The 27,604-nt window shown below is 44.4% G+C and overlaps 1 protein-coding gene across 4 annotated transcripts in view; it reads left to right on the top strand.

Moving 5' to 3' along the window:
- The first annotated feature begins 19,681 nt into the window (after positions 1 to 19,681).
- Positions 19,682 to 27,604, top strand: part of TENM4 (teneurin transmembrane protein 4) — a 1,150,563-nt gene continuing 1,142,640 nt past the window's right edge. For all 4 annotated transcript variants that reach the window (XM_033948175.1, XM_033948174.1, XM_033948172.1 and 1 more), the window contains exon 1: positions 19,682 to 20,093. The gene's annotated coding sequence lies outside the window, so the exon portion shown is untranslated. The remainder of the gene's footprint in view (positions 20,094 to 27,604) is intronic.

The following is a 27,604-nucleotide window of genomic DNA, read 5'->3' as shown; positions in this document are numbered from 1 at the left end:
CTATTCCGCGCATTAAGGCCCTAACGCACCTTCGTAAAAGGAGCCCTAACTAGTATAAAGTCTGCCTCATTGAAGTTGAGGCTGTACATCTCACTCTATGATTCCAAAGCCTGGGCCATTGAGTTTCTGAAATATTAATTTGTAACTCTAAACTCCAAATATCTCGCAGGCCTGTTTTTACACACTTTTTAATATGAACACCCAGCGACTTTCATGGGTTTAAAAATGCATCTATAATAATAAAACCCTAGAGTGCGCATGCGCTCGTGAAACTTCGTGATCCCTGCCGCTGTGATTTCTGATCCGTGGCCGCATTCCATTTTAGAACGCGGCGGCAGGGATCACTCTAGCCACTCCCTTCCTCCCGCCCTCACTCACCAACTGCTGGAGGAAGCGCAGGCAAGCTCTCTCCCTGCCCGCGTCCTCGCCGCCCCGATTGGTGCTGGCGGCAGCTGCCGGGAGGAGGGCTTCGTGGAGCGCCGCTGCACGCCAACACCTTCACAGTCTCCTGAGCCACGTCCTCGCCACCCCGATTGCCGGCGCTCAGTCTTCACGCTTCCGCGACGCAGGCGGGGATCAGAAAGGGTAAGGGAGCAGAGTCAGCGGGGTTGGGCTGGGAGGGGAGAGAAGCGGTCTGCCTCGGGTTTTTCAAGGCCTGGCTTCTTCGGGCAGCAGCAGCATTTACAATTCGCTGCTGTTGCCGGCTTCAGGCCTTCCTCTCTGGCGGGGCCTGCCTACTGTCTGTTTTCAGGAAGACGACCCAACAGAGAGGAAGACCTGAAGCCGGCAACAGCAATGAACTGTGAATACTGCTGCTGTCCGATGAAGTTCAAGGAGGAAAGGGAACAGAGGGGGAGAGAATGGCTTGGAGGGAAGAAGAGATGGCAGGGCATGGAGGGAAGGAGGAATGTATGCCAGACCAAGGGAAAAGGAAGGGGGAAAGGAAGGAGGAGATGCCATATGGAACAGAGAGAGAGAGGGCGGACACTGGATGGAAAGAGAAGAGAGGGCAGTGAATGGAAGGGGCAAGACAGAGGGTGAACAGTAGATAGAAGGGGTAGAGAGAGGGAAATAAACACTGAATGGAAGTGTAGGGGAGAGGAGGGACAGCTGCGGAATGAAAATCTGAGGGACAGGGGGAGCAGATGTTGGAAGGAAGTGGGGAGGCGAAAGAAAAAAGGGCACATGCAGGACTGAGGGAAGAGGACAAAGTTAGAAATAAAGATAGACAGACAGACAGGGGGCCAGGGAGAGACAGACAGAAAGAATGACAGACAGATAGCATCCAAGGAGAGAGAGACAGATTAAAAAAAAAACCAGACAGACATGTATTCTAGCACCCGTTAATATAACGGGCTTAAACACTAGTACACTATAAAACTCCAAAGAATTCAAAACAACTACTCTCCGCTTATGGATCAAAAACGCCACTGCGCTTAAAGCGGACAAAAGAAAAAGCCTCAGCTCACCGTGAGTCTGCATTGTAACGTGACTCTACTCACATGACCATCATAGGCATAAAAAAACTTTCGTCCCTTTGTGCTGCAGGGAAAATTAGGGTTAACTTCTATGTGTGGTTTACAGGGGTTTAAACTAAAAGGGCCAACGATCGTTTTGTGGCAAAATACCACTGCTTCAGGGCAATTTAAAGATGCCACATCGAACTTGCAACAAAATAGTTTTACATAAGCTAATGCAGGGATAACTTAAATCCTAAGGTAAAAGATTAATAACGTACTTACATAGAAGGGTACTCTTCCTCTGCTTGCTCGACACACTGAGCGTAATGCCCTGACGTCTATTAAATACTACCTAGGAACCAATCGGGTGAAACCTCTCCCTGATTGGTCCCAAGGAGTTCTGGAAAACCAATCATGGCATCGGAGGGAAAAAACCATTGGGAGTGGAAACGCTGAAAAGTAAACACCGGTTACAGTGCACCCATGATTGAAAAATGAGAAAACTTCACCGCACCGCACGCTGGATAGCGGTTATTAGCCCAGGGAGCCGCTATGGGAGAGTTCCTATGAGCGTCGGGAGCAGCGCGTAGCATTCAGCGCGGCTCCGTGCGCTAATAACCGCTATCGCAGTTTAGTAAAAGAGGGGGTTAATGCAGCATTGATAACTAGAAGAAATAGAACCAATCAATAAGTGGCGTTTAAGCTTCACTTCTCTCAGCCAGTTTACTTCGCATCTGTTATTGTATTTTTCACTCCATAAGACACACTTTTTTCCCCCAAAAGGGTGCGTCTTATGGAGCGAATACCCCCGCCTCCAGCAACCTTTTGTTTTACTTCCGTTGGGCCAGCGCTGTATCGGCAGGAGCTTTCCTCACTCCTGCCCCTCCCTCGCTGGATGGCTGTCCTCTCTTCTAGCAGAGTAGTGCACAAGGCAGGTGTGAGCTTGCCGCGTTCCTGCCTGGTCCCGCGCCACTTTCTGAATGGCTGCCGTCGCTTCTCGCGAGTATCAAGGTGCATTTCTTTGGCACCATAATCTGGGCACCATTTAGTAAATCTAGTCCGTAATTGCTAAGAGGAGATAATTAAGGAAAATTAAAGTTAGGCATAAAGGCCCTCTTTTACGAATGCAAAGCGTGGCTTTTAGCGCCGGCAGCGGCGGTAACTGCTCCGACGCTCATATGAGCATTTATTGTTCCACTCCTTTACAAAGCCGCGGTAGCATTTTTAGCGCCAGCCCTGGCGGTAACAGCTTGGACGCTCATAGGAATTCTAGGAGCGTCGGAGCTGTCACCATGACGGTCGGCGCTAAAAACGCTAGCGAGGCTTTGTAAAGGAGGGGGTGTATTTTTTTGAATGAAAAGAAAAAGGTTACAGACAATGTTAGCTGAGAGAAAATTTTGTAGAAGTCCTTTTTTGTTATGAGTTTTGTGATTATTTGTTATAATCTTATTACACTGGCCAACACTCATTTTGGTACCTCACATGTTAGACCCGTTTCTGGGTATATTTGACCTGCTGATTCCAAAAAATGTCACCAGTTTTCTCCCATCAGCTCTAGTTTTTGAGATGCAGAACATGTGCCATATACCACTCTTCATTATGCTCGCCCACTAAAAAATCTGGATATTTTAATGTAGCGTTTGAATTAATATCTTTTACGCATGAAGAAAACATATTAAAAATGAAAAGAAACGTGTACAACATGAAAATCTACTTATTTCATACCAAAAGCACAAGTTTATGATACAAACTTTCCAGTCATTTGACACACTAGATGCTTCTTTTTTTAAAAGACTTCCGAGAGTGGGATCTGCCAGGAAAATCCAGCATACGATTCCAACAATAGTCTGCCATCGCGTGTGCATCCCATCTTCCTTGGTATCTGGCTTCCATTGTTTTTATGTCTTGGTGAAATCGTTCACTTTGCTCTTCGCATAAGTCACTGAGGTTCTCTGGAGATTCAAGAGCAATGTTAGGAAATTCTACTTTACGGAGAGGGTGGTGGGTGCCTGGAATGCGCTCCCGAGAGAGGTGGTGGAGAGGAAAACGGTGACTGAGTTCAAAGAAGCGTGGGATGAACACAGAGGATCTAGAATCAGAAAATAATAGTAAATATTGAACTAAGGCCAGTACTGGGCAGACTTGCACGGTCTGTGTCTGTATATGGCTGTTTGGTGGAGGATGGGCAGGGGAGGGCTCCAATGGCTGGGAGGGTGTAGATGGGCTGGAGTCAGTTTTAACGGAGATTTCAGCAGTTGGAACCCAAGCACAGTACCGGGTAGAGCTTTGGATTCTTGCTCAGAAATAGCTAAGAAGAAAAAATTAAAAAAATTGAAATTGAAACAGGTTGGGCAGACTGGATGGACCATTCGGCTCTTTATGTGCCGTCATCTACTATATGATACTATGAGAGAGAGAAAGAAAGACAAAGAGAGAGAGAAAGAAAGACAAAGAGAAAGAGAAAGAAAGAGAGAGAGAGAGAAAGACAAAGAAAGAGAGAAAAAGAAAGAGAGAGAGAAAGACAAAGAAAAAGAGAGAGAAAGAGATAGAAAGAGAGAGAGAGGTGATGGAGAGGAAAACGCTGACTGAGTTCAAAGAAGCGTGGGATGAACACAGAGGATCTAGAATCAGAAAATAATAGTAAATATTGAACTAAGGCCAGTACTGGGCAGACTTGCATGGTCTGTGTCTGTATATGGCCGTTTGGTGGAGGATGGGCAGGGGAGGGCTTCAATGGCTGGGAGGGTGTAGATGGGATGGAGTAGTTTTTAACGGAGATTTCTGCAGTAGGAATCCAAGCACAGTTCCAGGTAGAGCTTTGGATTCTTGGCCAGAAATAGCTAAGAAAAAATTTAAATTGAATCAGGAAGGGCAGACTGGATGGACCATGCGGGTCTTTATCTGCCGTCATCTACTATGTTACTAAGGAAAGCGATTGTGTTGATAAGGGACTTTAACACTCATGTTACAGCCAAGCCTGTTGAAATGAAAGAGCATCTCCTCTACTAATTGTCATCTCAACAGCAAACAATTTATTATCTCTATTGCGCTGCCAGGCGCACGCAGCGCTGTACATTAAGATTGTGGCGGTATAGAAGAATAAAGTTATTATTATTATTACATTGTACATGCAAGAGACGGTTTCTGCTCAGAAAAAAATATGATCATGTAACACCTTTTTTAATAGATTACATTACATTACATTACATTAGTGATTTCTATTCCGCTTGTACCTTGCGGTTCAAAGCGGATTACATAAGAAGAAGCTGGACATTTCCAGGAGGGTACGTGACATTTAGGGTAAGACATAGTTACAGAATGAGTATAGACTTGGTAACATTGGATGAGAGCAGTTATATTACATTACATATCAAATCTTTTTCCAGGCGTTGGTAGGTAATAAATCGGTAGGAAGAATTAGGTTTGTTTTTTTTTTGGTTTTTTTTTTGGTCGGTTGAGGATATGGTGTCAGGGAGTGGGTAACCTGGTCGGTGTATGTGGAAGAGGAGATTAGGTGTTATGAATATGCTTTTTGAAAAGTAGCGTTTTGAGTTCTTTGCGGAATGCTTTGAAGTCAGATGTTGAGGTTAATAATCTGGTTATGGAGGGTTCGAGTTTTGCTGCATGCGTTGCTATGAGGTTATCGTAAAGCTTTGTACGATGAGTGCCGTTGAGTGGTGGGTATGAGAATGGTGTCAGTGTTCTTCTTATTCTGGGTGGAAGGTTCCGGTGTAGGCGATCGATTAGATAGGCAGGTGCTGTACCGTTGAGTACTTTGAAGATTAGACAGTATAGTTTGAATTGGATTCTGGCTCTGATCGGTAGCCAATGTGAGTCTAGGTAGGCGTTAGTTATGTGGTCATATTTTCCGAGGGAATAGATTAGTCTGAGAGCCGTGTTCTGAATGGTCTGTAGTTTTTTGATCATTTTTGTAGGACATGGTAGATATAGGATATTGCAGTAGTCCACAAGTCCTAGTACCAGGGATTGAACAATGATCCTGTAGTGTTCTTTGTCGAAGAATTTCCTTATTTTTCGTAAGTTGCGCATTGTGAAGAATGCTTTTTGGGTAGTTTTGTTGATTTGAGTCTGCATAGTGCAGCATCTATCTATCAGCACTCCCAGGATTTTGAGGGAGGTCTGGATTGGGTATTTGGTAGTTTTGATTTCCAGGTCTGTTATGGATGGGATTTTGTCCGTTTCAAGCATTAAGAATTTGGTTTTGTCCGAGTTTAGTTTTAATTTGTGGTTTGTCATCCATTTTTCTACTTCGTCCAGTATTGTTTCCAAGTGTCCAGTAGCGGAGTTGTCTTGGGTTTCGAAGGGGAGGAGGATAGTTATGTCGTCTGCGTAACTGAAGGATGTTACATTTAGGTTGTCTAGAGTGGTACCAAGTGAAGAGATGTAGAGGTTGAATAGAATGGGTGAAAGTGGAGAGCCCTGAGGGACTCCACATGGATTAGACCATGTGTTGGATTTCTTATCGTTTATCTTAACTCTGTAAGTTCTTGTTTTAAGGTATCCTTGGAACCAGTTGTATACCACCCCTGAGATCCCTATTGCATCAAGTATCTGGAGTAGTATGGTATGATCAACTAGATCAAAGGCTGCGGAAAGATCTAGTTGGATAATTAGGATCCTGTGACCTTTACTGAGGTGTTGTCGGGCTATGTCCAGTAGTGTTGCTAGTAGAGTTTCCGTGCTGTGGTAAGATCTAAATCCTGATTGGGATGTGTGAAGTATATTGTGGTCTGCTAGGTAGTTAGAGAGGTATTGAGCCACGAGTCCTTCAATCAGCTTGACATAGAGTGGGATTGAAGCGATCGGTCTGTAGTTGGTAGGTGTGTCTACAGGACCTTTTTGGTCTTTCAGTATGGGTGTGATTATGATCTCTCCTAGATCTTGTGGGAATTGGCCTTCTAAGAGAGTGCTTTGTATCCACTGCATGAGGCTGTTTTTGAATTTAGGGGAGGCATTTGTGAGTAGATACGATGGGCAGTTGTTCAAGTCGCATGAGGTGTGGCTGTATTTTTTATATAGTCGGTTCAGTTCAGGCCATTGTAGAGTTGGGAAGGTGGTCCATGTTCTGTCTGCTGTTATGGCTTCTTCTGTTGTGGGGGTAGTTATTAACTCGTTGAGTATGGTAGTTGAGTTGTTGAAGGTAGTTCTGATTTTGATGATCTTGAGTTTGAAATGATCAGCTAGTTGGGAAGCTGTTGGGGTTTTGTTGCCTTGAGTGGCAAGGTATGGGTTTGTGTCTGTAAGTTTTTTTACTAAGTTGAAGAGTGTTTTTGTGTCGGGGTTGTTTGTGCCAATTAGTTTAGTGTAGTATGTTTTGCGCTTTTCCTTAAGTTTGTTGTTATATAGTTTGATTTGGGTTCTCCAAGCGGATTTGGTTTGGTCGTTTCTCTTTTTTCTCCAAGATCTTTCAAGTTGTCTGCAATGCCTTTTTAGTAGGTGGAGTTCTGAGTCGAACCACTTGTCTGATGGTCTGCAGGTTCTGTGTTTGTTTTTTTCTGGGGCTAGCTCATTCAAGGTTGTTTCGCTTAGGGAGCGCCAGTGTTTTGCGAAGTCTGAAGGGTCTATGGGGTCAAGTGCTGGGTCCACTTTGTCCCAGAATGTGGCTGGTTCAATTTTCTGTCTAGATTTGAAGGTTGTTTTTGGGGGCATAGATTTTGTGTTATTTTGAGGCCAGTTGATAGTGAAGGTGTATTTATGGTGGTCTGACCATAGAGAGGGATGCCATGTACCATTGGTGATGTGAATATTTGGGGAGTGTAGGTTATGAGGTGTGAATGCTGCTATGTCAAGTTGGTGGCCTTTATTGTGCGTGGGTTCTGGATTGAGGACCTGGAAGGATAGGGCGTCGAGGTATGAGAGTATTTCGTTTGCTTGTTTGGATGTGTGGTCTTCGAGGTGGAGATTAATGTCTCCTAGGAGCAAGTTGTATGAGGAGGATAGAGAGTTCTGGAATAAGAATTCTTCAAGGTCGTGTTTAGAGGTGTTCCATTTTCCTGGAGTGATGTAGCATAGTAGACAGTTCAAGGTGCCTGTGAGTGTGTTGTCGGATAGTTGGCATGCAAGAAGGTCTAAGTGAGGGGTTGATTGTTTGTGTAGCACTTTTAGGTTGAGATTGTTTTTTTACTAGAATCGCTAGGCCACCCCCTTGTTTGTTTTCTCGACATACCATTTCTACTTTGTAACCTGTGGGGCAGAATTCGGTTATGCATGGGTCCATGTTGGATGTTAGCCAGGTTTCAGCTAGGAAGAGGCAGTTTAATTGTTCTTTGATTATCCAGTCTTTGATTAGATTTGCTTTTGGGTTTATTGACCTTATATTCATGTAGGCACAGGTTAGCGAGGTGTATTTTGTGTTGGAGTTAAGGTTGCGATTGAGGTAGAGGATGTTATTTGCTGGTGCTTGTGCTTGTTGTTTTTGCGAGGTAGTATTATGTTTTGGTGGAGGTCGTTTTCCCCAGACCGTTTTCCCCAGACCGTAGATTCACACTGGCTTCCCATTAACCAACGAATAACATACAAAATAGCACTACTAGCATTTAAAACATTATCCACTAATGAACCACAATTCATAGACCGGTTATTAGTTCCACATAATTCGACCCGTTAACTGCGGTCTACTACACAAGGGTTGCTTATGGTTCCTTCCTTAAAAATTATAGGAACAAGACGTCACGACATTTTTTCAGTTATGGCCCCCCCTTACCTGGAATACTCTTCCCTTATACATCAGAGAAGTCAAAGATCTTAATTTATTTAAAACTAATTTAAAAACTTTTCTTTTTAAAGCTTCTTTTAATCTCTAAAATAACTCTTTTTACCCTTCTTATCCCTATCCTAATGTTTTTCCCCTTACTAGACACTCTCTCTCTCTTTTCATTAGGAAAACAGTATTTTGTAACTTTTGCCCTCCTTTGTCCTTCCCCTAAAGTATTCTAGTTCGTCAGTATTGTCAGTCTGTTGTTTACCCCCCTTTTAATGTAGTAAACCAAATATTTTAATGTTGTATATCATATATTTTCAATGTTACTCGCTTAGTATGTAATAAGCGATTTATCAAATTTAAATAAACTTGAAACTTGAAGAGCTTACAATCTAATTATGACAGACACACAGAGGGGGCTAAACAGTGGTAGGGGACAATTAAGGGAATGACAGACAGATATGTTGGTTGGATCAGTATTTAATCTCTGATTCAAATAAGTGGACTTTTAGGCCCTCTTTTATGAAGGTGCGCTAATCGGTTAGCACACCTTTTTAAAAGAGGGGGTTAGTCTGGCTTTGAATACCGCCAGAGATGGAGCCTGATGTAGCGAACCAGGCAAGTTGTTCCAATCATGTGGCGTAGCACGGTGCAACCATCTTTCTCCCCTTAAATCCATTCAAAATTCTGCTTCACAACTTAAAGTCTGCCAGGATCTCCTCAGGTTATTTCATGGGCCCCTAACCTGTTATTGACCTTCAAGTGCATTCACTCAGTATCTCTCCTTATACTCCTCCCCAGGAATTCTGTTCATTGGGTAAGTCTCTCTTATCTGTACCCTTTTCCTCTACTGCGAGCTCCAGACTCCGTCCCTTCTATTTTGCTGCACCGTATGCCTGGAACAGCCTGCCAGAGTCAGTACATCAAGCTCCGTCTCTGGAAGTATTCAAATCTATGCTAACAACCCACTTTTTTGAGGCTGCTTTTAACTTTTAACTTTTAACTCCTATTCACTTGTGAAGTACCCATGTCTGTTTTATCATTCCCTCTGTAATTCCCAAACCCTCCTCATATGGCCACACCCATTATGAGTTGCGCGTTAGACAAGTTACATAGAAACATAGAACATGACGGCAGAAAAGGGCCACGGCCCATCTAGTCTGCCCACCCTAATGGCCCACCCCCTAACTACCTCCATGAAGAGATCCCACATGCCAATCCCATCTTTTCTTAAAATCTGGCACGCTGCTTGCCTCAATTACCTGTTGTGGAAGATTATTCCAGCGATCAACCACCCTTTCGGTGAAGAAATATTTTCTGGTGTCGCCATGAAATCTCCCACCCCTGATTTTCAACGGATGCCCTCTTGTTGCCGTGGGTCCTTTAAGGAAAAAGAGAGCCTCTTCCACCTCGATACGGCCTGTGACATATTTGAACGTCTCGATCATGTCTCCCCTCTCTCTGCGTTCCTCGAGTGAGTACAGCTGCAACTTACCCAGTCGTTCCTCATACGGGAGATCCTTGAGACCTGAGACCATCCTGGTGGCCATTCGCTGAACCAACTCAACTCTCCGCACATCTTTTTGATAATGCGGCCTCCAGAATTGTACACAGTATTCCAGATGGGGTCTCACCATGGATCTGTACAACGACATTATGACCTCGGGTGTGGATGTTATATAACAGTGCCTAGAGTAGATGCATGCAAATCCAAATTGGTGTCAAGTCCAACTGGCACCTCATTAACTAATTTGCATGTGCAATCTACCCAGTGTGCACACATCTACCCAGAAAAAACTAAACTCTTCTTAGTATCCCCAAACGACAAAATTAAGGAAACTACGATACACATCAATGGACTTGACTACTGTATTGAGCAATCATTAAAAATACTAGGAGTCACTTTAGACAAGCATCTCACTCTGGAGAAACACACTGACCTAGTGTTTCAGAAAAGCATCTCGGTGCTCTGGAAACTCCGCACCATTAAAAAATACTTTGATGACACCTCCTTTCGTCTGCTGGTCCAATCTTCCATTCTTAGTGTCCTAGACTACTGTAACATCATTTATCTAGGCGCCTTCAAGAAAATCACCAGGAAGCTGAGACTGGTCCAAAATACCGCCATCCGCCTTATCTTTGGCCTGAAGAAATGGGAACACATATCCCCTTTCTACAACAAGTTCAAATCCAGAGTTCTATTTAAGTTCTCTTGCATCTGCTACAAAACCGTATCTGGTATGTCACCAGCCTATCTTTACCCCCACTTCAACCTGAACTATAATAAGAAGAGCTCCCGCAGATCAACTTTGTTCGCTTTTCCCTCACTGAAATCGTGTCATCTTAAAAGATTCCTCGAACGAACCTTCTCTTTTCAAGCGGCCAAACTAAATTCATGGCTCGCCCAAATCATACTTGACTGCTCTTCATACCCCCCCCCTTCAGAAAAAAGCTCAAAACTCTACTTTTTAACGGACCAAATCCCTAACGCTCCCCTCTTCCGCCATAACGTTTCCCCTTCTCCACCTTAGAAAACAGATTAAAACCCTTCTTTGCAACAGACCTATCGCCCCCATTAACGCCCCCTTCCCCCATCTCACCCCCCCTCTCCTCTTCCTTACTTTTCCGCCCGCCCCCCTTCTAAGTTTGTTGCTCCCCCCCCTTTTTTCCAGCTAATATGCTTGGTTCCCCCCCTCTCTTAAACTTAATTGTATCCTACTACAGCACACTCTGTATGTACCCCGTATTTGGCCCTTCCCTCACCTAAATTGTTAATGTAAACGAGTTTGACCCTACGATTGCTTTGTTATGTTCTTCTTTTTTCTAATCGCACTGTATGTAATTCATCTATCTGTTGTGAACCGCCTTGAACTCCCTGGGTATGGCGGTATACAAAATAAAATATTATTATTATTATTATATTCACACATGTATGTTTTAACGAACATAAAAACCTAAGCATTGCCGCTGCTGGGTCAGACCAGTGGTCCATCGTGCCCAGCAGTCCACTCACACGGCGACCCTTTGGTCAAAGACCAGTGCTCTAAATGAGTCCAACCTCACCTGCATACGTTCCGGTTTAGCAGGAACTTGTCCAACTTTGTCTTGAATCCCTGGAGGGTGTTTTCCCCTATAACAGCCTCCGGAAGAGCGTTCCAGATTTCTACCACTATCTGGGTGAAGAACTTCCTTACGTTTGTACGGAATCTATCCCCTTTTAACTTTAGAGAGTGCCCTCTCGTTCTCCCTATCTTGGAGAGGGTGAACAACCTATCTTCATCCACTAAGTCTATTCCCTTCAGTATCTTGAATCCCAGAAGACTATGCTCATTTGTTAGTGGGAAGAAAGGGTGGGAAGTTACCTGCTAATGCCCTAGTTTATTTTCACATGAGATAGATTGAATATCAGTTAATGAGGGCAAGGGGCCATTGGTCCTTTATTTGCATAAGCCAAACTTAGTTTTGGAGTTGATGGATTTAATTGCTCTTTCACATACAACTCGATTGGATCTAATCGTTTTGGGTGATTCTAATTTACTTTTAAATCGTTTGCGACAAGATTGAGCTGAGAATGTCCTGAGTTTGATGGATGATTCCTGGCTTTGAGGCCAACTCATGAGTTAACTGGAACATTGGATTTAGTCTTTTTTGTTCTCGTTCATATATGTAACTATGGAGACCTTCATCATTGTTTGTCTGGTTTGGTGAAGTCGATAGTCCAGTTAGAATACTGTGTCCTCCCAGCAGAATCTACTTCAGCTTTCATCACTAGATCAATTTCGGGATGTGTTTGTTACAAGATCATGTTTGGTCTAGTTCCTTCTTGCTTATATGTTCTTCTTTCATTTTCTTTACCAAAATGGTCTTATTTTGCTTTTCCATCAGTAAAAAACTGCAAACATAAAAGATATGTAACCAACTTTCCTACCAACTAGCCAAATGGGAGCCCATAATTTGACCGTTAATTTCACTATCATTCTCTTACATGCATTTTAGAAGATTAATGAAAACTTATTTGTTCAATAAATTTGGAAAATGATTATTGTATAGTTTTAATTGATTGTAAATTTAACAGTTAATGTGTGGTTTCATCTTTTGTAAATTGCATAGATCCGCGAGGTATCTACGATTCATAAATAAAGTTTTATGCTAGGTTTCATGTCACGTTATGATGTGATAGGTTCAGGAGTAATCTAAGGAAATACTTTTTTTTTAACCGAATTTGTGGTAGGTATGTGAAATAGTTTCCAGGTAGACGTGGTGGAGATAAAGAATGTGTCTGAATTCAAGAAAATGTGGGACGGGCACATGGGAACTCTTAGGGAGAGGAGATAGTGGATGCTGCAGATGGGCAGACTGGATGGACCATTTGGCCTTTATCTGGCATCATTTCTATGTTTCTATAATCATAAAGCTTTATGACCTCACAATGCAGGTGTAAAGTGTCTTAGCCAATAGGGAGAGGGTATGCAAATGTTCAGAGCCTTAGCCAATAGGGAAAGGAGGAAATAGTGAATGCTGCAGATGGGCAGACTGGATGAGCCATTTGGCCTATATCTGGCATCATGTTTCTATAATCATAAAGCTCTATGACCTCACAATGCTGGTGTAAAGTGCCTTAGCCAAAAGGGAGAGGGGATGCAAATGTTCAGAGCCTTAGCCAATAGGGAGAGGAGGAGATAGTGAATGCTGCAGATGGGCAGACTGGATGAGCCATTTGGCCTATATCTGGCATCATGTTTCTATAATCATAAAGCTCTATGACCTCACAATGCAGGTGTAAAGTGCCTTAGCCAATAGGGAGAGGGTATGCAAATGTTCAGAGCCTTAGCCAATAGGGAAAGGAGGAGATAGTGAATGCTGCAGATGGGCAGACTGGATGAGCCATTTGGCCTTTATCTGGCATCATGTTTCTATAATCATAAAGCTCTATGACCTCACAATGCAGGTGTAAAGTGCCTTAGCCAATAGGGAGAGGGGATGCAAATGTTCAGAGCCTTAGCCAATAGGGAGAGGAGGAGATAGTGAATGCTGCAGATGGGCAGACTGGATGAGCCATTTGGCCTTTATCTGGCATCATGTTTCTATAATCATAAAGCTCTATGACCTCACAATGCAGGTGTAAAGTGCCTTAGCCAATAGGGAGAGGGGATGCAAATGTTCAGAGCCTTAGCCAATAGGGAGAGGAGGAGATAGTGAATGCTGCAGATGGGCAGACTGGATGAGCCATTTGGCCTTTATCTGGTATCATGTTTCTATAATCATAAAGCTCTATGACCTCACAATGCAGGTGTAAAGTGCCTTAGCCAATAGGGAGAGAGGATGCAAATGTTCAGAGCCTTAGCCAATAGGGAGAGGAGGAGATAGTGAATGCTGCAGATGGGCAGACTGGATGAGCCATTTGGCCTTTATCTGGCATCATGTTTCTATAATCATAAAGCTCTATGACCTCACAATGCAGGTGCAAAGTGCCTTAGCCAATAGGGAGAGGGGATGCAAATGTTCAGAGCCTTAGCCAATAGGGAGAGGAGGAGATAGTGAATGCTGCAGATGGGCAGACTGGATGAGCCATTTGGCCTTTATCTGGCACCATGTTTCTATAATCATAAAGCTCTATGACCTCACAATGCAGGTGTAAAGTGCTTTAGCCAATAGGGAGAGGGGATGCAAATGTTCAGAGCCTTAGCCAATAGGGAGAGGAGGAGATAGTGAATGCTGCAGATGGGTAGACTGGATGAGCCATTTGGCCTTTATCTGGCACCATGTTTCTATAATCATAAAGCTCTATGACCTCACAATGCAGGTGTAAAGTGCTTTAGCCAATAGGGAGAGGGGATGCAAATGTTCAGAGCCTTAGCCAATAGGGAGAGGAGGAGATAGTGAATGCTGCAGATGGGTAGACTGGATGAGCCATTTGGCCTTTATCTGGCACCATGTTTCTATAATCATAAAGTTCTATGACCTCACAATGCAGGTGTAAAGTGCTTTAGCCAATAGGGAGAGGAGGAGATAGTGAATGCTGCAAATGGGCAGACTGGATGAGCCATTTGGCCTTCTCTGCGGCCATGTTTCTCAATGAAAAGCAAAGTTTTGTGCTTGTTTCTGTTTGTTTTCATTTAAGAATGACATAAAATGACATGGGATATGCCGTTGACAGTTTTCATGTTTCAAACAAACGCACATCCCCTATTAAGCAGGCGAATGCCCCACCAGCCAGATGACAATTCTGCCATCCCCCAAATCTGCAAACAATGCAACATTTACCAAGGTAGTCTAACATTCCCCATCCAGCCCAATTAACACACATAGGCTGCTGACCTCCACCTCTCATTGTCCTTTATTGCCTCCCCCAACCCCATTTGAACACTAGTGGCCACCCCACAGCCACCAGTGCCAGGCAAAGCATTGCAAAGAACTGGAAGAACTGGAGCCACCCATATAGAGAAGCAAATAACCCTCGTAATTAGGCTGTTTAAGTACTCTTCCCAGTTTTGGCAAGGGCAAGTGAGAACACCCTCAATTCCTCTCAATAAAACTTCGCAAACCCTACCCTCTTGATCTGCCTTGGTCTTAGCGATCCAAATCTGGATATGGGCCCCATGAATACTCATCCGACTCGTCAAAAGCCCAGATTCAAGACCTGCCCAACTTGACTCAGCCACCAATTCCCAATATGAGAGGCACAAAATGCAGTTCAGAATAACAATAATCAGAAAATGAGCTTATTAACTCAGACAAAATCTGCCACAATCTTAGTAACAGATAATGGGTTAATAGTCCTCCATTCATTGCTCGCATGCATGAGTGATATAGCCTAACCCCGAAACACGTAGAGCAGGGGTGTCAAATGTTGGTCCTCGAGGGCCGCAATCCAGTCGGATTTTCAGGATTTCCCCAATGAATATGGATGAGATCTATTTGCATGCACTGCTTTCATTCTATTCTAATAGATCTCAGGCATATTCATTGGGGAAATCCTGAAAACCCGACTGGATTGCGGCCCTCAAGGACAGACATTTGACACCCCTGACATAGAGAATGACACATGACAGAATTGTCACCGTCCCCATGGATAACTTTAGGAAACCATCCTGTGTCATTCTTTAGTGTCTACTTCAACCTCAGTCCTTCTACACCAGGGCTGCCCAATTCCGGTCCTCGAGATCTACTGGCAGGCCAGGTTTTCAGCATATTCACAATGAATATGCATGATAGAGATTTGCCTGCCATCTCTCTCATGCATGTTCATTGTGGATACCCTGAAAACCTGGCCTGCCAGTAGATCTCGAGGACCGGAATTGGGCAGCCCTGTTCTACCTTAACATTCTTCAATGCAAGACTTCAGCGTCAGTGGTTGTGCCCATTCATACTCTGATTCTTCCCTCTCTCTTTAGAGAATGACATAGGGATGGCTTCCCACGGTTATTTACGGGGACAGGGACGGTGACAAATTCTATCACCATGACATTCTCTAGAGACATAGAAACATGAAGGCAGGTAAAACGTCAAATGGCCCATCCACTCTGCAGCATCCACTATCTCCTTCTCTCCCTATTGGCTAAGGCTCTTAACATTTGCATCTCCTCTTCCTATAGGCTAAGGCTCTTTACACCTGCATTGTGAGGTCATAGAGCTTTATAGTTATAGGAACATAGAAACATGAAGGCCAAATGGCCCATCCACTCTACAGCAATTGCTATCTTCTCCTCTCCTCTCCCTAAGAGATCCCATGCACCGGTCCCACACTTTCTTGAATTCAGACAATCTTTGTCTCCACCATCTCTACCGGGAGACTATTCCACGCATCTCTTACCCTTTGCCATAGATCAAACCTCCCTTTTATTTTCAAGATCCAAGAAACCATGCCAGTTCTAACTGGTTTAGCGTACAAGCATTTTTAGCTTCCGACGCACAAAATGGCTCTGTGAGGTTTTTTTCTGTGCCTCGTAGCAGCCTCTGAGAAATGTATTACAATGACCTTATTAATATTAAAATGAGCACTCCAGGTGATGCCCAGACATTGCCAGGTGATGCCTATACAGTGCTCCCCCTTGATTCGCGGGGATTCCATTCCAGGAACCCCCGTGAATCTCGAAAAACCGCGAATACGGTTTTTCATGGGGGAGCCTGAAGAGGGCAGCAGGAGAGCAGCCGGAGCGCCGCGAGTGCAGGAAATCACTCACGGTTCGCTCCGACCGCCTCTTCCTGCACGAAGTCGGGCCTTATCCAGTCAGGAGCTGCGTGTCAAAGCAGCTCCTGATTGGATAAGGCCCGACTTCGTGCAGGAAGAGGCAGTCGGAGGGAGCCACGAGTGATTTCCTGCACTCGCGGTGCTCCGGCTGCTCTCTCCTGCCTCTCCCGCTGCCCTCTCCTTGTCGGCGGTTCGTGGGCCGAAAATACCGCGAATGACCAGGACCGCGAACCGCCAACAACCGGGGTAACACTGTATACCTTGAATTTGCAATAAGGCACACCTATGATCGACACTCATGCATGCCTATGTTGATGTTTTCCCTGGTGCATACACACGTTTATGCCTCTTTCCGTGAACTATTCTGCGCACATGTCAGTTGCTTTCGCCATACGACTGGTCTAATGGAATTTCCGTGAACCTCATTTGCATACAAAGTTTTCTGAGCATTGCTTGCCATTTAGAAATCGGAAAATTTACTGGCACAACAATGGCGTGCAGGATTTTAACGGGGACTTTTGACCATCGGGCCCTAAGCCCTTTCCCCTTATGTACCAGCCAAGGCAGCCTCACCCCTCACCTTTCCACTGCTGCCCCCCTTCCCTTCCCCAGTACCTCTAGTTCTTCACTGCCACGAGCAACAACGTCAACGTGCTCCTAGCGACCCCGGTAGCTCTCCCTCTGATGTCATGTCCTATGCGCGGCACCCGGAAGTGACATCCGTGCTTTGCGTGCGGTGGTGAACTAGAGGCATGGGTAGGGATACCAGATGTCCGGATTTCCCCGAACATGTCCTCCTTTTGAGGACATATCTGGGGGGAGGGGGGGCTCCGGGCGGCTTTTCCAAAACCCGGGACTTTGTCCGGGTTTTGAAAAGCTGTGTCGGGCAGGGAGGAAGTCCACGCATGCTCGGACTTTCTCTCTCTGCCCGACAAGAGCTGGCAGTGGTGGTGAGGCTGGGGCGGGCTTGGGGGCAGGATTAGGGTGGGGATGGGCGTAGCTAGGTTGGCCTGGGGGTGGGGCTAGGGATCCAGATTTTCTGAAAAGAAAATCTGGCAACCCTAGGTATAGGGGAAGTGAAGGGGGCGCACACGTGGCGAGGGAAGGAGTGGGAAGAGGCGGGGCAGAGAGGAAGAGGGGTGCCAGCCCCTCCCCCAACATGGCACCTAGGGCAGACTGCCCCCCCCCCTCCTTACTACGCCACTGATTCCAGCTGCCAGGACCTGGCCCAATAGTCTTGGCAATTTTGCCCAAAAGCAACAGGAGGAGGAGATTATTTGTTTTCAGAGCTCGCCAAACTATTTGCGTATTGTTTTTCCTTTTTATGGGTAGGATGTGTTTTTTTTTCCATTTCACAGTTTACAGCAGTGGTTCCCAACCCTGTCCTGGAGGACCACTAGGCCAGTCGGGTTTTCAGGCTAGCCCTAATGAATATGCATGAGAGAGATCTGCATATAATGGAGGTGTCAGGCATGCAAATCTGCTCCACGCATATTCATTAGGGCTATCCTGAAACCCGATTGGCCCCCCACTGCTCTAGACCAGTGGTTCCCAACCCTGTCCTGGAGGACCACCAGGCCAGTCGGGTTTTCAGGCTCGCCCTAATGAATATGCATGAGAGAGATCTGCATATAATGGAGGTGCCAGGCATGCAAATCTGCTCCACGCATATTCATTAGGGCTATCCTGAAAACCCGATTGGCCCCCCACTGTTCTACACCAATGGTTCCCAACCCTGCCTTGGAGCACCACCAGGCCAGTCGGGTTTTCAGGCTCGCCCTAATGAATATGCATGAGAGAGATCTGCATATAATGGAGGTGCCAGGCATGCAAATCTGCTCCACGCATTTTCATTAGGGCTATCCTGAAAACCCGATTGGCCCCCCACTGCTCTGGACCAATGGTTCCCAACCCTTCCTTGGAGGACCACCAGGCCAGTCGGGTTTTCAGGCTCGCCCTAATGAATATGCATGAGAGAAATCTGCATATAATGGAGGTGCCAGGCATGCAAATCTGCTCCACGCATATTCATTAGGGCTATCCTGAAAACCCGATTGGCCCCCCCACTGCTCTAGACCAATGGTTCCCAACCCTGCCTTGGAGGACCACCAGGCCAGTCGGGTTTTCAGGCTCGCCCTAATGAATATGCATGAGAGAAATCTGCATATAATGGAGGTGCCAGGCATGCAAATCTGCTCCACGCATATTCATTAAGGCTATCCTGAAAACCCGATTGGCCCCCCACTGCTCTGGACCAATGGTTCCCAACCCTGTCCTGGAGGACCACCAGACCAATCGTGTTTTCAGGCTAGCCCTAATGAATATGCATGAGAGAGATTTGCATATATTGGAAGTGATAGGCATGCAAATCTGCTCCATGCATATTCATTAGGGCTAGCCTGAAAACACGATTGGCCTGGTGGTCCTCCAGGACAGGGTTGGGAACCACTGGCTTAAAGCATATGGAATGACTATGCATTTTCCATAACTCCTCTTTTCGGGCGACTGTTCAGTCCCCCGCGGTATGCTGAGGAGGAGGTGTGCGACTGTTAACCAAACACACCTTCTCCCCCTTATGTAAAACGTTGCCTGCCACAGTGCGAAGGTCCCTTTAATTTGCTTCATAAATGCTGCCCATATGTTCAGCTGCTTCAAGGAATATCTTGATTTTCAGCATGATTTATTTATTTATTTTTTTACACTTCTTTTGTTTCGTGTCACTTACCAAGTGAGTATTATATCGCCCGTAGCTTTTTTTTTCTCCTTCATGCAGAGAGATGCCGGGTACGCGTCTATCTTTTGCGCGTCTAACTTTTACAGGTTTCTGGCTGTGATCTGTGAACAACTCGCGGGAGAGAGGGGGTGCAATAGTCATCGGGGTGCATTAGAAGCCACACGAGTTGTCAACTGCAATTACAAGTTCTCCTCACGCCAGCCTTCGGCGGCGAGCGAGAAAAAAGAGCCCCGGCGCTGGCAAATAAAACCAGTCAAGTCAGAGGAGTGGGAGTGGGACAGGAGTAGGAGCAGCCCATTCGGGAAACGGTGACCTTAGAGGTTTAGCATCGGCGCGAGGAAAACCTGGCTCCCCGGATTGCCTCCGATGCTCTGCTGCGGGATTACCGGAGACCTTCGAGCTAATTTTCCTTTTTGGATAACCCGCTGCGAGTCCTGCATCCCTCTCCCGAGCAGAGAAAGTCTGGACCCTCCCCCCCCCCCCCCCTCGGACTGAATGGTACTGCCCGGCTTTGAATGCATGTGTGTGCTTTGCAGCTCGCAGGCATTGTATGGTCGGAGACTGCCTCCCATTCATAGACCTGATGTCGGTCCGTGTGTAGGAGAAAAGGGGCAAAATCATCAGGGTTCCTGCTCTGCGATCCTCTGAGGGGCACTTTCTGCTGTGAGACATCCTGCGATGTGTCTCGACAGTGACTGGGAGATTGTAGTTGTTTAGGGGATTTTTTTTATTTGGGGAGGGGGGGATCTTGGCAAAGAAACAGCGTGCTCCGGGATCGGGGAAATCCTGCAGGATGGTAAGCCCGAGACTCATGGATCGGATTGGGCTGGTGCCCGGGCGACGTCCCCCCCTCGGTGGATGAAAGCCGGGGGCTCCTCTGCTTAGCCTTCATCCGCCTCTTGCCTGGTGGCACTTAAAAACAGATCTCCAGCGGCAGCGGCTGCGTTTCCTCCGGCTTATTCCACGGATTTGCAGCAGCTGGATTGGGTAATGTTGAGTTTTGCAGTCTAAATCTCTTCTGCTTCAGTGGATGGTCAGACGTATATTTTCGGTTTCACTGTGATTCTGAGTGCATGGCTGGTCTTTATGTTTTCAGAGATCTGGATGAATTGTGAAGTGGGAGGGGGGAGAGAATGTAAAAAACCCTGGTTCTCCCCCAACCCCCAGTATGCCAGATCCCTCCTCAAGCAGAGACTTTTGTTTATAGGCAGATTTGTGTCGGTGCCTTTTTTTTTTTTTTTTTTCTCTCTCCCTCTCTCTTCCCCAAACCTTACCTCAGCAGTTTCACCTCGTTTGCTCAGCCCCACTGCACTTTTCCAAAGCTCTGATTTGCTTTCCAGAGAGACTATTCTGGCTGCAGGATTGAGGTTAAAGAGTGGGGCTGAGCTCTGTCTTGAGTCCTTGCAGGGCTGGAATATTTTGGCAGATGAAAACACCAGCGCAGGGCTCCCTGTCTGCAGGTGAGGGGGAGGCGGTGATCCCTCCCCCCCCCCCCCCCAATAATGCTAATTTTTTAAGTTATTGTAAAATATCTTCCTGGCCCAGAGGGCTTTTGTATTCACCTGCTGTCACATTGAGCAGTGGGACATTCAAGTCTAGTTTTGCAAGGCATGCTTTGAAAATGGTAGAGGGTTTTTTGCCCCCCCCTCCCTCTGTGCAAATTGCCTGCGATGATCCCTGCTGTAATCCAAAACCTGCACCCATGCTTCCAGAGAGAAGAACGGATCACTCCATGCTGTTTGATTGCGGTGCATCGTGTTAGCCTGTGGGTGTGCCTACCTGGGCATTATAGACCTTAAACAGAGGCATATACATTGTGGTGGTATAATGAAAGCTAAATTGGTGCTTCACTCATTTTACTGATTTTTATACACAAGAAAAAAAGAAAAAACCCCAAACCTGTTACAAATCAGCACTTTCACCTATATGTATATAGCAAGTGCCTTCTCAATACTCCTGTCTGGAAAAAGGGGAGCAAGGTTCCTGAATAGATTGTGAACTGGACCTGTTTGTGACCCCACGGTTTAAAAGTTAGGGTCCTGTATTTAATTAGTGCTGTTATACGTATTTTGGGAGTTGGTGTGAGTTAATACAGGCTTGATCGGCCTCTGTGAAAGTTGAGTTTTTAGTTTTTCCTTTATGGCATCAATGCGGCTGGGGACACCAACCGATTACCCTGCTGGGTCAGTGCGGAAGAATGAATTGGGAAAAGTGTCTTGAGAGAGTGCAAGGACCCCTCCAGTCTTCCCTGCTGTGTTCCCTAGATCCCGTGCCTCTCCCTTCTCTGTGTACGTTGGGAAGGTAGAAATGTGTGTGTGGGGGGGGGGGGGGTTTAAAGATTCTGGGCATCTTTGCGGGGTTGAAGTGGGTGGCGATGCTGTATTGGCCTTCCATGTTCACTGATTGTGTGGGATGATTGTAGTTAAGTAGATGAAATAATCTAATGTCCTTGAAGGTTTGATTTGAATGTGTGATGTAGGGAGAAGGAGCGCTGTCTATTGGTCCTTCTTGGAATCCGGATGGTTGTGATTTTAAAGAAAGTGTCTCTTTTAGGGGGAGGATTGAGAACATGGAATAGTTTATTCTTTGGGGGAGGGGAGAGCGAATAGAAATAGACATTAGAAACAGGGTTATTAGATGGCCTTGTTTGGGAGTTTCATTATGGGCTTGTGCCTCTCCCCGATGGAAGGTTTCAAAGGAAAAACAAATGCGCACCCACACCCTCCCCCTTTGCTCATATATCTTAATTGTACTGGGATACCTGACTAGAAAAATGAAGACAGTAGAGTGTGTAGGTTTGCTTCGAATTGTAAAGTATCTCAGATGCATTGAGGAAAACACCCTACTCCCTTTTTTCGTTACAGAAAAGCCATTTCTAGGTTTGTTAGGCTTTCTGATCGAGTGGTTTTCCTTTTGACAGCTCCATAACCTTCTTGTGAAACTGGGCTCTTGATTTTATGTAACGGCGATGTTTTCCAATCAAAAGCAGCATGCATTTTGCCGTAATAGATAACCTGGCACTTCAGAAGACCAAAGCCATGTGAAACAGGATTTTTTTTTTTTTTTTAAATTATGATTATGATTTCCAGCTGTATGTACTTTAAAAAAAAATATTTGTAAGGCAGCGTGGCTGCTGTGTTAGAGACCATTTGGATAATGGAAACAGAGGTCAACAACAATACCATAGATGAAAGTATATTATTGGACGAACCTGTTATAGTCACTATGCATTAAATTAGTCCAAGTAAATGGACATCTCCTTAAGAGTGGCACAGAGTGATACGGGTAAGGGTCAATTAGATGCACATCTCCCTTAAGAAGCATACAGTGATATGGGGACTAAAACTATGCCAGGGTACGCCTGGCGGGGCCTCCGCGTGTGCGGATCACCGGACTTGATGGACCCAGGGTCTGATCCGGAGATGGCAATTCTTATGTGTCATATAGAACATATCATGATCCAATATTTATGAATGAAACATTATTAACATGTTTGGATAAGTCCCTATATTTTAGTTGTTTTTTTTGTTTTTTTTCCAGTCTCATGTTCCTGTTTTCATTCTGTGATTCAACAGCCAAACTTCTGCATTTTCAGTTTTGCCTTTCTAACAAACTGTGTAAAGAAGATACATATATCCCCACTATTTAAAATCCTGATCATCTTAGATTGCATAGTTCAAAATGTATAAATCTGTATCTAGTTGAATCCAATTGTTCCTTGGCCTGGTCAACCAGCAAAAGCTAACATAGCCATATCTGCAGGGTCTTAGTTAAGGACAGCATGTGGCATTTACTAGTGAATTAGGTTTGCACAGATCTGTTGCCAATATATTTTCAGAAGAGAAGGCGTGCAATGAAATGCTGTTTTAAGAACAAATAGGAAGATAGATGTAAGAATAGCTTGCTTCAAGCCGAGGAGTATCGCGGCTGGATGTGGTATTTTGTGCTTGCATTTCCACAAAGGCACTAGGGGAGATGCATGACTTGAATTCTGCCTTGCTGTGCTGAAAGGCAAATTATTTTTGCAGGGTATTTATTTATTTTTTTTCTTCTTCTTCGTTGGCTCTCCTGAATCATCATTTTCCAGGCATTTTTGTTACTGTTGTGAAATTTAAATATGCCTGTGTGTGTTTGGAAATGCAGACTGGTTCATAAGTTCTATAATATGGGCATTTTAAAGAGTGGGAGCCTAGGCTGTAGTTTTCCACCCTGACTTGGTAATGCTGCCGGCGTCTTTTACCTGGTGGCTAGCTTCCGTACAAATTGTGACTATTTCAGTGAATTTTTGACAGCAAAACTTTAAGCAATATTAAAATCCTAAGGGTCAAAATCTATTTTATTCGAAGATCTTCTTTAATCGGTGAAAATAGGGGAGGAGAGAGAGTCACCCACCCACACGTTGAACAGGCAGAGCATTCAGTTTCCAAAAGCTGGACTTGATGGAAAACATTGTGGCTGGCTTGGCTGCGATGCTCTCGAAAACCGTGGCTTTCTACTTTTAGACATAGCCTCCCTGTAAACAAGGTTAGCGGGAATCAGTGGAGGGGGGGGATAATGGATAGCCCATTTAGGTAGACTGGCATGCCGCGTCTCAATCACCAATCCCAATCTCTCAATCCATTTAACTGAGGGAGAATTGGGAGCTTCTGGATACCACCCTCAGGTTTCTTAATTCCGGCAGCAAAGCTGGCATCGTTTCGGTGTCCTTTTGCTGGTCTCAGTTAAGAGTTGCTGTGCATTTCTGGTTCTACTAGCAGCATAGACTTTAATATTACATATAAGAAATCCTGGAGTTAATTTTAAAACGGGGTAAATATGAATATGTTAAAAAAAAAAAAGTCTTATGTTGTGTCAGGAAAGGAATGTGCAACGGTGATTACAGTGGGATGAATAAGCGCAAAGCTGATTTAGCAGTTCCTGTTTATGCTTGAATATTTATGAAAGTAATTTTACAATAGAGTGTTTCTGGGGAAAAGTTCAAAAAGGTGTCTGTTTTGGGGGAGAGTGTGACACAGTGGTTAAAGCTACAGCCTCGACACCCTATTCTTATGTTCTTAACCAGAACTGAAATTGTGATATCATAATGCCTCATTCCACCAATTGCTCATCAGTGATGTCACAATGGCTTGATTGTCCTTTACTTGGCTCACTTTTACTACGTTTTGATTTCTACAGTGGCACAATGGTTAAAGCTCCAGCTCCAGCACCCTGAGATTGTGGGTTCAAACCCAAACTGCTCCTTGTGACACTGGGCAAGTCACTTATTCCCCCCATTGCCCCAGTATAGAAAAATAAATAAATAAATATTTTAAACCTGCTTTGAAAATGTAATAAGTATCTGTTTGCATTTATAAAATAGGCAACTGGAACAATCCCCCATCAGTCTACAAATTCGCACACACAAGTTTCCACCTGCCCTAAATATGGCACAAATTTGTATGTGCATTCTAAGGGCACCTTTTATAAAGCTTAGTGCACCCTTACACAGGTCTTTCCTGCATGCCAAGGCCATTTCTTCCGCTGCCGGCAAGTGGCCAATTTTCTGTTTTCCAAATTAAAAGCCATGCGCTAATTCTTTTGTTAGTGTGCAGCCATTACCAAAAATTAATACATGGTCCCTTACCACCCCTTGCTTTGTAGGCAGTAAGGGCTCATGTCCTAATTCTGTGCTAATTAGTCTGTGGTAATGTAGACCCGCTAACTGATAGAAACATGATGGCAATGGCCCATCCAGTCTTCCCTTCCGCAGCATTCACTATCTCCTCTTCTCCCTATTGGCTAAGGCTCTTAATATTTGCATCTCCTCTTCCTATAGGCTGAGGCTCTTTACACTTGCATTGTGATGTCATAGAGCTTTATGGTTATAGAAACATTATAACATGATGGCAGATAAAGGCCAAATGATGATAATGGAAATAAGGTGTTACTCTTTATTGGACTAATTTGAAAACATTTGTGACCAATGTTTGGAGACCAAACCCTTGTTCCTCATGTCAGAACAGAATTCCATAACAGCTGCATACTGTCCTGACCTAAGAAAAAAAAAAAATTGTGTCCTCTGAAACCTAATTGAAAAATATATTTAGTCTTATCTTATTATCCAAATTTTGCTGTTAACTTATATTGTAATATGTCAGTTTTTTAAATTTACTTCTGCTATCTTTTCTCCTTCTCTGGTGTCTCGTTGTGGCTTCTTGGGAGTTCAGTTTAATTTTTGTTTACATATTTCTATTTTTAATTTATGGTTATTTTATACTGCTTGAGGATCTGTCTGTGTTCTATGTGTATGAAAGAGACATGGTTTTCTGGTAGCATTAACTGTGCATGATCTCTACTCTACTAATATGGCTTCTTTAGTTTTCCGATAGGTTTATTGATCTAGTACCCGTTGCAATGTTTGTAGTGCAGTGTTTTTCTAAGTACAGTGGGTGCTTAGTTACTGCTATTTTTGGTGTGATAGAATTGCTCTATAAGCCCTGACTGACATATGTTTTGTGGTACTTTACAATATGTCTGGTACTGGATTTAGATCACACCTTTTTCATTAATGGCTCAAGATAAGTTACATTCAGGTACTGTAGCTATTTCCCTGTCCCTGTAGAGCTTACAATTTAAGATTTGTACCTGATTTAATGGAGGGTTAAGGGATTTATCCTCTCTGTTAGGTACTGTTAATACAGATGACACAGATCTATATTACCTAATCTTTGGTAATTCAACCACTTTCCAAAGTCTAACTGAGCTGGAGCCTGGTGGCTCTTTGGCAACCTACCAAAAACATGGATAGGTAAATTATTTTATGGTTGCCAGAAACCTCAAGATTTCTGTTACTCTGCTGCTGAACATCACTGTTTACAAGTGGGCTGGAGTAAGATTTGATGGAGACTCCAGTAGATAGACACTACCGGGCAGGGCTCTGGGATTTTGGCCCAGAAATATCCAAGAAAAAAGACCATTTAAATAAAAGTAATTTATGGAGCATGTATGGTTGGGCAGACTGGATGGACCATTCGGGTCTTTATCTGCTGTCATTTCCTATGTTTCTATGTTACATGGCCAACAGGAAGATGCTGGACTGGTGAGCTGCTGCCTGTATATATTTCCAGAATAGTGCAAATATTTTTCTGTTTTAATATGTTGCATTGCTTTGATTTACTTGGTACATACTGTATTTTTCAATCCATAAGACGCACTTTTTCCACCCCCCAAAAGGGGGTGGAAATAAGGGTGCGTCTTAAGGAGCGAATGTAAAAAAAAAAAACCAAAACAAAACCCGTACCTTTTTTTGGCATCCCAGCGATCCAGTGTGCTTTCCACGTTCCTGCCTCAGTTCCCCTGCTCTCTTCCGGCAGCATCAGCGGTGCACAAGGCAGGCACGCACTTTTTGCGTGCCTGCTTGGTCCCTCCCTACACTCCGAATGGCTGCCTGTCAGTTCTCGCGGGATGAAAATAGTCATAAAAGATGCACAAAGGCACAAAAACATCTAGAAATGGTCATTTTTGAAAATAAGACGGACATTTTGCTGTTTCGAAAATAATCATTTTCTCTACAGGATTTTTGGTCATTTCCCCGAATGTCCAAACTCGGGCTTAGACGTCTCATCGAAAATGCCCCTCCACATCTGCCATTGACGTAAGTGATCACGGCTACATATTTGTTTGTAAGTGGTTTTTTAGTCCCATAATCTAAAATGGTGCCTACTATTGTAACTCTCTCTACACTGGAATAAACACTTCCCTGCAAGCTACAATTGATACAAAATGCAGCAATAAGACGAATATTCAAACTGAAAAAAATTTTGACCCCCCCCCCCCCCATCTCGCCTTACTTCATTCAGCAGGCTACACTGGGCTAGCTATCAATTCGCGCATTACCTTCAAAATATCATTTATAATGTTTCATGTCCTATATGCGAACTCTGAGAAACCTTGTCGTCAACATCAACTGGAAGTCTCAAGTCACTTTTACTGATCCTTCCTTCTCTCAAAGGAGTGAAATACAAGCACATATTTTGCTTGTTACTCACCTATCTTGGCACAGAGACCTGGAACAACCTTCCAATGATCATGGCTGAACCTGACTGCCTCAGATTTTATAAGAAGCTAAAGACTCTCCTCTTTGAGAACATATACATCATGGACACTTATAGAATACCGCTTGGCGCTATTATTTCTGGACACCGATTGAGTGTCCTGTACATAATTTCCTCCATTGTATGTAGGAAGGCGATGGAAGGTGCTCCTGAAGGAGGTTGGAAAGAAGTACCAACATTTATTTAAAGACAACCAGAAAAAGAATCCAAAGCGAGGAGACAAAAAAAGCACCAGGGACCTCCAAAAGTAGGTAGACATCAAAACTTTAATGTAGCACCCTACACATCTTGAGTTTTGGTATAGCATCTTCGTTTGTTCACCAGTTATGAATGTAAATCTTTGTAATATTAGCATATATGTGCATATGCATGAGATATGTGCCCAAGTGCAACTTGATAATTTTG

This window comes from Geotrypetes seraphini, chromosome 6 (genome assembly GCF_902459505.1).
Source record: "Geotrypetes seraphini chromosome 6, aGeoSer1.1, whole genome shotgun sequence".
NCBI classification, from domain to species: domain Eukaryota; kingdom Metazoa; phylum Chordata; class Amphibia; order Gymnophiona; family Dermophiidae; genus Geotrypetes; species Geotrypetes seraphini.
This window is presented reverse-complemented; position numbering and strand designations above follow the sequence as displayed.